Source organism: Callorhinus ursinus, unplaced genomic scaffold (assembly GCF_003265705.2).
Source record: "Callorhinus ursinus isolate GAN/ISIS: 27379988/994484 unplaced genomic scaffold, GSC_fseal_2.0 scaffold2, whole genome shotgun sequence".
NCBI classification, from domain to species: domain Eukaryota; kingdom Metazoa; phylum Chordata; class Mammalia; order Carnivora; family Otariidae; genus Callorhinus; species Callorhinus ursinus.
Window position 1 is genome coordinate 70,952,927 of NW_027397064.1, and position 10,698 is coordinate 70,963,624.

Below are 10,698 nucleotides of genomic sequence, written 5' to 3' on the forward strand. Positions count from 1 at the left end.
AGCAGGTTTCCCGCCGAGCAGGGAGCCCGATGCGGGGCTCGATCCCAAGACCCTGGGATCATGACCTGAGCCGAAGGCAGACGCTTAACGACTGAGCCACCCAGGCGCCCCTCTAATTGTTCTTTTAAAGCACACTTTTTTTTTCCTATGCCCTATAGCATTTGTGGCTGGCATAGGCCAGGGGCCTGAGGCCCACTGAGGTGGCAGGCTGGCTATGGCACCTGGACCCCTGCTCCTGTCTGCACTATCAAGGTAGAGGACAAATGTAAACTGTGGCACTCACTAAGTCCTCTGACCTGGAAGAGTTCTAGCAGTTCTCCTGCTGTTTGGCAGGTTTCTAGCGATGGGTCCTTTATATTCCAGTTGCCCTTTTAAACCATGTTTTATTTTGTTTTTTGTTTTTTTTCTGAGCCCCAGCACAGATGAATCTGCTCACGATCCCTCAGTACTATCCCTCCTAACTACAGTTCACCATGAGGGCAGGGTTTCCCTTTTTTTTTACCCTGTCTCTGTCTCTCTTGTCATTCATTCTCTATTTGTTCTCTTTTTTGTCTATCTTCTTCTTTGGGGGGAATACTCTATAAATAAGTGCAGATTTGGTGTGTCCATGGAGGAAGTGAGTTCAGGGTCTTCCTAAGTTACCATCTTGGGCTGGAACTCTGGTAACATGTTTATAGCTCTCTCCTTAGATCAGCATTTTCCCTAACAGACTCTTCTCTTCTATTCCTTTATTCCCACACATCTGGTATCATCTCTTTGCATATAAATTCCAAATAGTTTTCTCTAGCCTCAACCACCCTTTTCATTTCTGTAAGGCTTTTCAATTATCAGCTTGACTTGGGTTCAGTGCCAGTCATTTTGAACTTTTCCCTTCTCTGTGTCCAACAATCCTTTGTTTAGACTTTTATTACATCCTTTGCATCTTCCCATGTCTACTTTCACCTCCCTGGTTCAGGCTCTTGCTTTCAAAGAAAGCAACATGAGTGAAGAGAGACAAGCAATGGGAGATCAGAGAAACCTTCACAATGGGACTAGCATGGAACTCAGAACTTGAAAGATATTCTCCTTAAGTAGAAAAAAATTATTCCAAAATAATGGAACATCATCAATAAAGGTACACCAGGCATAGAAATGCCTGGCATCATTAAAGAAAGGCAAGGAATCTGATGGGGCTTTCAGGTTGGGTATGTAGAGATATTCTCAGTGATTAGGCTGGACAAGTATGTTCATTCCTGGAAGACTTTGAATTTCATTCTGTAGCCAGTGGGAAAATACAGACTCATGTGGCAAGAAAACCTGTTACAAACTATGTGATACTTAAGAAACAAATTATGTGAGCATTAACTATGGCACTAGGAATTGATATACAACATATTTTTTTCTTAGAATCAATTGTTTTAGTGGCTAGTTGCTTGTGGGAGTGGGAGGGATAGGAGACGAAGGTACCAGAGATGACTCTGAGTTTGGTAGCCTGGATATTTAAAAGCATGATTAACCTAGAGGAGAAACAGAAATTAAATTTTGTGTTTGTGAATGACAGTAGAGTTTAGTCTTAGGCATGCAGAGTGTGATGTGTCAATGGGATATACAGGTGGAGGTGTCCAAAACACATTATTACCTCTGTGAGCATGATCTTTTTTTTTGTTGTCATAATTTTTTTAAAGATTTTATTTATTTATTTGACAGAGAGAGAGAGAGAGAGAGAGAGACAGCAGGGGAGGGAGCACAAGCAGGGGGAATGAGAGAGGGAGAAGCAGGCTTCCTGTGGAGCAGGGAGCCCGATGTGGGGCTCGATCCCAGGACCCTGGGATCATGACCAGAGCCGAAAGCAGACGCTTAACGACTGAGCCACCCAGGCGCCCCTGAGGATGATCTTATAGAAAATCTATTCTTAGCTCCCTGTTGGATATATGGTTTTTATTTATATATTCCATCAACACAAAGACAACCTGTCTGGCCCCAAACCCATCATGATTCCCTTGCCACAAACCATCTTCACCTTCCCACTGCCTCATTTTGGTACCTTTTCATTTCCCAAACTCCTTGTCTACTATCTAGGAGTTGTTTTCAAATCCTCTCCCTCCCTTGATGCTCATATTTACTTAGGCATCAAATTTTTAATGATTTTTCTTTTATAGTGTCTCTCAAGTCCACATATCTTCTGTCTCTTTTAACTCTATTATCTAATTCTGGTCATTTTTTATTCCTTAATGATCACCTCCTAACAAGGCTCCTCCTCCAGCCTGTCCCCCTACAACCCATTCTGTCTACCACAATAAGGTTACTCTTCCTAAAAACCCAAGTTGATCTTGTCACTCCCTTTCTCACAAACTTTCATTGACTTTCTGTCATCACTAAGAGAAAGTTCAAATTCCTTAATATTATGAGATTCATAATATATCTACTCTAGCATTCTCCCCAGCCAAACTGATCTATTTGCATCCGGGAACCTACTTTTCTCTCTCCCAGCCTTGCTTCATCGCCTGCAATTGTATTGGAAGTGTATGGAGGATGAAAGATACATTTATAGAAATATTTCGAAATGTAAGAGGAGAAGGGCTTCGTATCCTGGCCAAGTCTCAGATGAGACCCTATTGAATATACCTAGCCAACCTGCCATGCTGGTGGGCTCCCGTCACAGATCTAACATCTAGGGAAGAGAAGGAAAAAAGAAAAGAAGAGGAAATGAGGGAAGAAAGAGGAAATAAAAGAAAAAGATGCATAGGAGTTAGCCAGGAATGATGCAAACATCAGAGTTCTAAATAACAGTCTATAAACTTAAAAGCGATTATCCTCTTGTCTCTGAGCTTCTCAAGGGCAGAAACCAGATCTTGATTCTCTCTGTCTCCCAGCACCCAGCACAAAGGCTGGGACATAGATGCTGCTCCGTAAGCAATTTTTAAATCAATTGTCAGCAACTGACTTGTCTTCTTCAACTAAAAGATCTCAGTTCCTTCGCTATTCCCTCAGGTTGTGTTTTGTAATTGTAAAAATTTCTTTTGCTTTTCGGATACTTTTTCCAAGATGTCCAGAACAATATTGAAGGAAAAAAAATCGAACTCGAAAGAGTGTTTAAAATATGGTATATAATGGGGGAAATTGATTTACTCCACCATAGTCTTATTTTTTCAGTACATTTCCAGAACCGTACTTGACTTTGTGTCTCATTTCCAGCTTATGAGCAACTTTAACCATTAACTCATTCTAGCAACAATTATTCACTCCTAGTCACTGCCCTTGCTATGCCGACATAATGTTTTCCCTCTTAATAAATGTATTACTCTGTGCTAGTTGCTAATGAAGTTCATTCTTTTTGCCTCCACCTCTTCTCCATCTTGCCAGACCATTTGGAATTCTAATCCTGTCCTGGATGCTAGCCCTTCTAACTGACGATGGGTGTCATCTGCTAACAGCATGTATCATCTGTCAGCTTTAGGAGCTTATTTTCTGTTCTATCCATGTAAATCATTGATGAAATATTAAAGAATCAGCCCCAGAATGGAATCCTGTGGGACATGATTTCTAATATCTTTCAGTTTGACATGAATGCCACTGATAATGAACTTGTTATAAGACTACCTACCACAGAGCTGCATTTCTCCAGCGTGTTCGTTGAATGCATTCTTGGAGAAGACAATCAGAAGTCTTTCTGGGGCCAAATAGCTATGGAAAAGTTTAGGGAGAAACCGAGCACACTGACTGCCTGTTTTTCTGCTAAGCACTTTATCTATGTTAATTTAATTAATCCTTCCACAACTCTATAAGGCAGTATAGTATAGTAGTTAACACCATGGTTCCTAAGGTTAGATGGCCTGAGGTTGAATTTGTACTCCATCGCTTAGAGCTATCAGATCTTGGCAAGCTATGGAAATTCTCTGTGCTTTAGTTTTATCATCTGAAAAATAAGGAGAACAGAATTCACCTCGGAGGATTTTATTGAAGATTCCATTGCATATAAAGCACTTAATCAGTGCCTGGCACGTTGAGGGTGTTCTACAAATCTTAGCTATTATTATTATTATCCCATATTCAAGTTGAGGAAACTAAGGCTGGTTTGTAGTGGAGCCAAGATTTGAGACCCAGCGGTGTCTGATTCCAATTCGTAAGTTCTTTCTATTCTACTCGGCAGACTTTTACATTTATATCCCATGTATCTTCAAGAGACTGTGAAAATGACCAGAGCAATCAGAAACACATTTGATTTTTACCAAAAACTTTATAATTTAAGCTAAACTTTTTTTGGTGGGAGGGTTTATATTTGATTAAAACCTTTTTAAAAGGTAAGTTATCTTATGAGAAAAACAGTCAACCTAAGTTTAAAATAAAAAACATAAAATCTTAGGTTTGAAAAACTATAGGGATCATCTAATTGAAGCTACTAGCTAATAAGAGACTCCTGGGAGTTTTTTTTCTTCTTACTTTTTTTTCCCCCTAGTTATGTAAGTGGTAAGTGCTCAGCATAGAAAACTTGGAAAACCCTGAGCAGCCCAGAGGAGGAAAATCACCCATAATTCAAACACTAATGGTAATCACTATCAATGTTTTCATGTATGTACATTTTAGTGTTATTCTTCCATATACAAATATTTTTTTTTTACAAAATGGCATCACAATATATATGCTACAGTAGCCTGTTTTTCCCACTTAGTAACAGATTATAAGCATTTCCCATGTCATCATTTTATTGATTTTTTAACATCTGTAAAATCTGTAAAAAAAGTAAGTCATATGAGAGTACCATAATAATCTAATCCCCCATTGTTGGACATTTAGGTTGATTCTATTTTTTTCCCTACTATTATAAATAAAACTGTCATGAAGAGCCTTGTATTATGTTGTTGCATAATTCTCTCATTATGTACAAATCCTTTTTATCCTTAACAGATGGTTAGCCAGCCTCTGTTTGATCACTTCCAGTAACAGGGAGCTCACTTCTTTGCCAGACAGCTCATTCCATTTATGGACAACTCTAATTGTTAGAAAGTTCTTTATTTTTAACCAAAATCTGTTCCCTTTAACTTACACTCATTGATTCTAGTTTTGTGGTTTGGAATTACCCAAAGCAATCTTTCCTTTTTGTACTTGGCAGCCCATCAAATACTTGAAAGAGGCCGTAGTGAAACTCCGTAAGTATTCTCTTCCTGAAGATAATTATCCATGCTTATGAATCTTATGATAAAAAAGGATGAGGAACTGGTAGCAGTAGGGGGTTCCTCATGAAAGCTATACATTTGGTAACATAATATTTCCCTTTCTGCTTTGGCCTACTGGAAGCTCAGAGCCTAACTGGTTGCCCCATCTTTGTAACAGTATAACCTTACCATACACATATATTTGCACTATCTTTGCCCTTACGTCCAGTAGGTCTATATTTTTCTGGCTATTATATTTCCTTTAAAAAAAGTACTGAAGTGGATTTCTCTAAGCTCTGTACCTCCATGGTACAAGGTATATTATGATGAAAAAAAATTCTCTATTTCTTTTAGCCATTCTGTGTATGAAATTAGTTGACATTTGGGTGCCCTCCCACACTTTAGTATACACACATGCCTTTGACTCCCCAAAGCTACCAGAGCAATGGAAGAGTTTTAATTCCCTGCCCCTTCTCTCTGTTGGAGAAGCTTAATGGAATGGGAGAATAGGTCATCCCAATTCTCCTGAATCATTAGTTCCTATCACATTGTCAATATCTCTTCTGTCGTCCAGGAACACCATTTTCTGCTCTTGAAAGAAATTAGAGAGTATATCTTGCCAGCCCTCAGATCATTGATGAACATACGTGTGACACTGCGGGATGGGTAATCCTCCCCACGATGCCTCTGAGAGGACAGTATTGTTATCCTCATTTACCCCAAGAGAGCAGAGGCCCAAAAGGCGAGACTTGAACCCAGGTCCCTCTAACTCTGAATCTGAGAGCCCATCCCGGTCCCTAAAAGACACGGACTTCAGACGAGCTCCGGACTGAGTCAGGCCACAAGGATTCCACTACCATTGGACGGGAGGCAGGCGACTCTGCATGTTCCTCCTTTCATTCAGGAATCCAGCTCTGATTATCCTCTTCCCACAGAGAGAAGTGTGGTGGCTGCCAGTTGCATATGGCTTGACGAAGATAGGAGAGGACATAAAGACGGCCCCCCTCCTCTCAGTGCTCCTGGATGAGAATCAAGCAGATTGTTTCCTATTTGGAGGAAGTAGATGTGAGAAACCTAAGGCAGCAGGCAAACCTCAAATGGGTGAGAATAAAAAATACTCCCCCGACCCCCTTGGGAGGTTCTGCCTAGAGGAGCCAGGTGGGAAGCCACCGGGGCTGTGTGCGGGCCAGAGAGCTAGAATGCTTCTGCCCCAGGAGCTTCCTTCCTGAATATCCCCTCCTGAAGGGCGGCTGCGATTGCCTTCGGCCTCCCAGGAAGCCCTCTGCTGCTGGCAGGCTGGCCTGTGTAACAGCTCAGAGTTGAAACCCTCTTAAAAATAGCTCTGTTCCCTTCTGGGTTGAGCAACTCACACTTGAAAAGCTCTTTATTCTTTATAATGAATAGAGCAGGGACTTTTCATTGAAAAAGAAGAGCTATAATGCCAAATCAAGGCAGACTGAGGGTAGTTGTTCTTTTGAAGCGGTGGACAGAGAGGCCTTCTGCACTCACGGCTTTCACAGGTATCAACCCTTTCCTTGGATTATTCCTGGAATAGAGGCATGGAGAGGCTTTTGAGCGGCTCTTGCTGTCAAAAGCGTGTGTGTGGCGGGCTGTATTTCAGGTGATGGTGTGAGCTAGAGACCAGCAGAGCAGCCTCGAGTTGAAATGTTGATCCAATTAATTGACTGAAGAAGCCCAAGACCTGAAAGGAAGGTGTAACTCTTTGCTATCCAGACCTCTAAGGTTCATGCCCATACCCTGGAAGGAGCGAGAAGGGCTGAAAATAAAAGGATGGGGTGGGAGGCCAGAAAGCTGATGCCTACCTTGGCAGGGAGCATCACTGTTGGATGTGTGCTGGGCAATCTTGTCTGTCGGAGAGGACAGATTCCTCAATGTACACCTTTCCCAGAAAGAAAAAGGAGAAAGGAGTTTAGAGGGAGAAATGAGATAAAACTCTTAGTCTACAACGTCAAGTCTTGTTTCAAAGTAATGTATTATCTTTAAAGCAAATGAAATGTAGCTCTCGGGATCCCACTGAGCCAGCAAACAGCTCTATCTTAGCTATGACTTGGGTCTCCCACTCTACATTCCAGGGTAAACATCTGGGAGGCATGTGTTGCATTGGAAAGAGGGGCTGGACACCTGAATTAGGGCAATTAAAGCTAGTTATTGGGTAAAAAAAACTCCAGATCACAGGTTCTTAAGAAGTTTGTCTCCTCCTCACATGAAGTCCAACACGGATATTCCCAGTCAGGAAGCCATGCTGGACAGCTTGTGTCAAGTGGTAGCTCAGGGATCCTTCCATAATGGGATCTTCCAATCACCCTCTGGGCTTTGCAATCCTTTGCTTCCTGCCACTCAGACCAGAACGTGATTTAAGGTGATAATGGAGAGTCATGAGGGCCAGTGCCCATTACTTCAGCCAGACGCAGGCACTTGGCTCTACTCAAATGCAAGGGGACTGGCAGAGAAGTAGAATTGACCTGTATACCCAGGAAGGACAGATGAAATTGGCATTGATGAAATTTAGCAATCTCTACCAAAATATCTAATTTTCAGGCCACGTGATTTTGTTCTTTTGTTCTCTCTGTTCACTGCACAAGGTCCACAGAATCCAGGTGCTCTCTTTTGCAGCAGAATTCAGTGAGGCTACAAGGCATACCCTCTTGTGGTCTTACTACTTCTCCTGGTAAAGGGCATTTTAGACCCATCAAATCCTAACCCTTCTCTGTCTGGGGAAAATCTCTTTCTCTTTCCTCTCTCGTCTTTCTCTCAAACTCCTAGTGTAACCTTTTCAACATGCTCAGCTTTCCCCAGAAGATAGGAAACTAAGTTATTCTGAAACAGCTTCAGATTCAGCCAACCAATGGCCCACTATCTTCCTGAAATGAAGGGAGAAGAAAAATAGAGCAAGCACAATACAAATCAATATTTCAATAAACCATCATGCCACCAAAGTGCATGAGTTCACTGGCATTCATGAGACATTTGACTCAAGACCCCTATAAACTTTTAAACTCAAGAACGCCATCTTTCCTTTAGACCTTTTTTACTTCCATCATAACAAGAAATCACTTTTTTTCAGCATCTTTTTCATAAAGACAGAACAGTTGTAATCACCATGATGAGATAAAGAGTACATACAGAACACAGAGTTGGGATGGGGATGTTGGGCAGATGACTCGGCTGTCACCAGCTAGGCAAACTAATGCCACGTACCATTATAAGAGTGGTCCAGAGCCAGATGGCCAGCAAGCAACAAATTGTTACCGACCATGGATCTTTGAATCCCTCATAGACAGTCGACAACTTGGAGTGACAATTGCTATGGTTTGTTTCAATTTTCTCAAGAGACAAGATCTGGTAGGAGTTGATCTGTTTGGTTTTTATGAACTCAAGTCTCTGGACCTTGGGAATTACATTCCATGGGACTGAAGGAAATCCAAGTGCCATTTGACAGCCACAGAAATCTTAAAGAATTTGTGGTTCATAGGAGTGGCTTCAAAAGAGAAGATATAGAGAAGTAGTTTGATTATCAGAAAGGGGAAAAGTGGGAATCATGAAAAATACAAATGTTTTCCTTGAAGGCTGATTCATTTTAATACTCATCTAGATTTTACTAAATGGCAGATAATTCATGGTTTTTAAAAGAACATAATAATTGCTATGGACTGAATGTTTGTGTACCCTCCAAAATTCCTATGTTGAAACCCTAATCCCCAGTGTGATAGTATTAAGCTATGGGGCCTTCGGGTAGTAATTAGGTCATGAGGGTACAGCCATCATGATGGAATTAGTGTCCTTGAACAATCAAATGTGGAATACTGTCTAAAGTTGAGCTTTGTTTGGGGCACCTGGCTGGCTCAGTGGTAGAGCATGAAACTCTTGATCTCAGGGTCGTGAGTTTGAGCCCCACATTGGGTGTAGAGATTACTTAAAAAGTAAAAACAAACAAACAAAAAAACATTTAATTGAGCTTTGTTTGGGAACCGGCAGTTCATAACAAATTGTTCCTACTTATCTAGATTCGGAAGCAATGGATAAATACATGTAGGTATCAACCAAACAGAGAAAAAACCCTAAGTCCCCATTTTGGGTAAAAGTGACAGAAGAACACCACTGTCCCCTAACAATTCCTAATATTTCAACCCTATCTGATCATGGCATGGCTGGGCCACTGCAGGCCTCCCCCGAGGAGACAGCTCAGTGTTTGGTGGAGGAGAAGAGTTTTCTAGAGCAGAGGCAACTTCAAAGAACTCAGAGAGGACTCAGGTAGGCATTTTCAGGGCCTTCTCCACAATTCACTAATCACCAATCATGGGTGGTGGCAGAGAGAGTGGACTAGAAGTGGCAGAAGTTACAAACCGGCCTTTTCTGGAAAGTCCGCCAAGTCAGGACTGCTCAGAGAGGGCTACTCCTGGCAAACACTCTAGTGTACTGTCTTCTCTTATTGCTGCTGTTTCAGTCAATGCTTTGCTGTTTGGCTCATATGAAGGTAGAGAAGGAATGTCTATCTTTTTTGAAGTTGATACCAAAATAGGAAGAAGAGTTGACATGACAAATGATGAAACCACAATTAAAAATTATCTCAACTGAGCTGCAATCAACTAAGCTGGAATCTCCTAGATATAACTGAACAGCAATAAATATCAAGGCCTTTTGGTAAAAATGTTAAAAAGCAAACTCCATACACATGCAACTGCTCATATACAGGGTGGAGACAGGCAGCTTTGACATCAATTTATATAAAAAATGTTCTAGGGGTTTTAGTTTAGTTTAGTTTATATGACAACTCTTATGTGTCCGCTGAAAATGTTAATGCAGTCTCCATCTGCATTTGTTCAATAAATGATTGCTTAGAGTGTATTCTGTGGAAGGTACTGTGGTGAGTTCTTGGAGTTGCCAGTAGCACAGTGTCTGGAGTAATCTGTCCAGTGAAAGGCACATACTTTAAGAGCAGCACTAATGAATTAAAATAGAGCATTGGTGGGTAGAGACTTAGTCCTATTTCTTTAGGTTTCCATGAGGCAAATTTTACTAACCCATGGGAACAATATTTGAGTATTTTATTGGTAAGAATCATTTTACCTGGAAATGACAGAAACACTGATATACCTAGCTTAAACAATAAGGAAATTTAGTTTCTTTTATAATTAAAAACAAAACAAAAAACCAAAGAGAGAGCCAACATGTTACCATTGGAGCTGGAGATCTATTTCTCTGCTCTTCTTTGAACTCTGCCATCCTCTGTTTTCTTCAGACTGACTCTTCTTGTGGTTAGAAGGTGGCTACCATCAGTCCTAGAACAAAATGCTTCCTCATTAGAAAATCTCTTTTCCAGGGCGCCTGGGTGGCTCAGTCGTTGGGCATCTGCCTTCAGCTCAGGTCATGATCCCTGCTGAGCAGGAAGCCTGCTTCTCCCTCTCCCAGTCCCCCTGCTTGTATTCCCTCTTTCACTGCCTCTCTCTCTCTGTCAAATAAATAAATAAAATCTTTAAAAAAGAAAGGAAGGAAGGAAGGAAGGAAGGAAGGAAGGAAGGAAGGAAGGAAGGAAGGAAAAGAAAGA

At 41.2% G+C, this 10,698-nt stretch overlaps 1 long non-coding RNA gene across 2 annotated transcripts in view; it reads right to left on the minus strand.

The window, feature by feature from the left end:
- Positions 1-1,419: 1,419 nt before the first annotated feature.
- The window catches only part of LOC141370990 (uncharacterized), a 39,839-nt gene continuing 30,560 nt past the window's right edge, over positions 1,420-10,698 (minus strand). The window contains exons 2-4 of one of the 2 annotated variants that reach the window (XR_012375566.1): positions 10,329-10,432; positions 6,956-7,032; positions 1,420-6,178 (exon numbers count right to left, since the gene is read on the minus strand). This is a non-coding gene — a long non-coding RNA (uncharacterized lncRNA). The remainder of the gene's footprint in view (positions 6,179-6,955; positions 7,033-10,328; positions 10,433-10,698) is intronic. The other variant, XR_012375563.1, reaches the window with a different exon arrangement.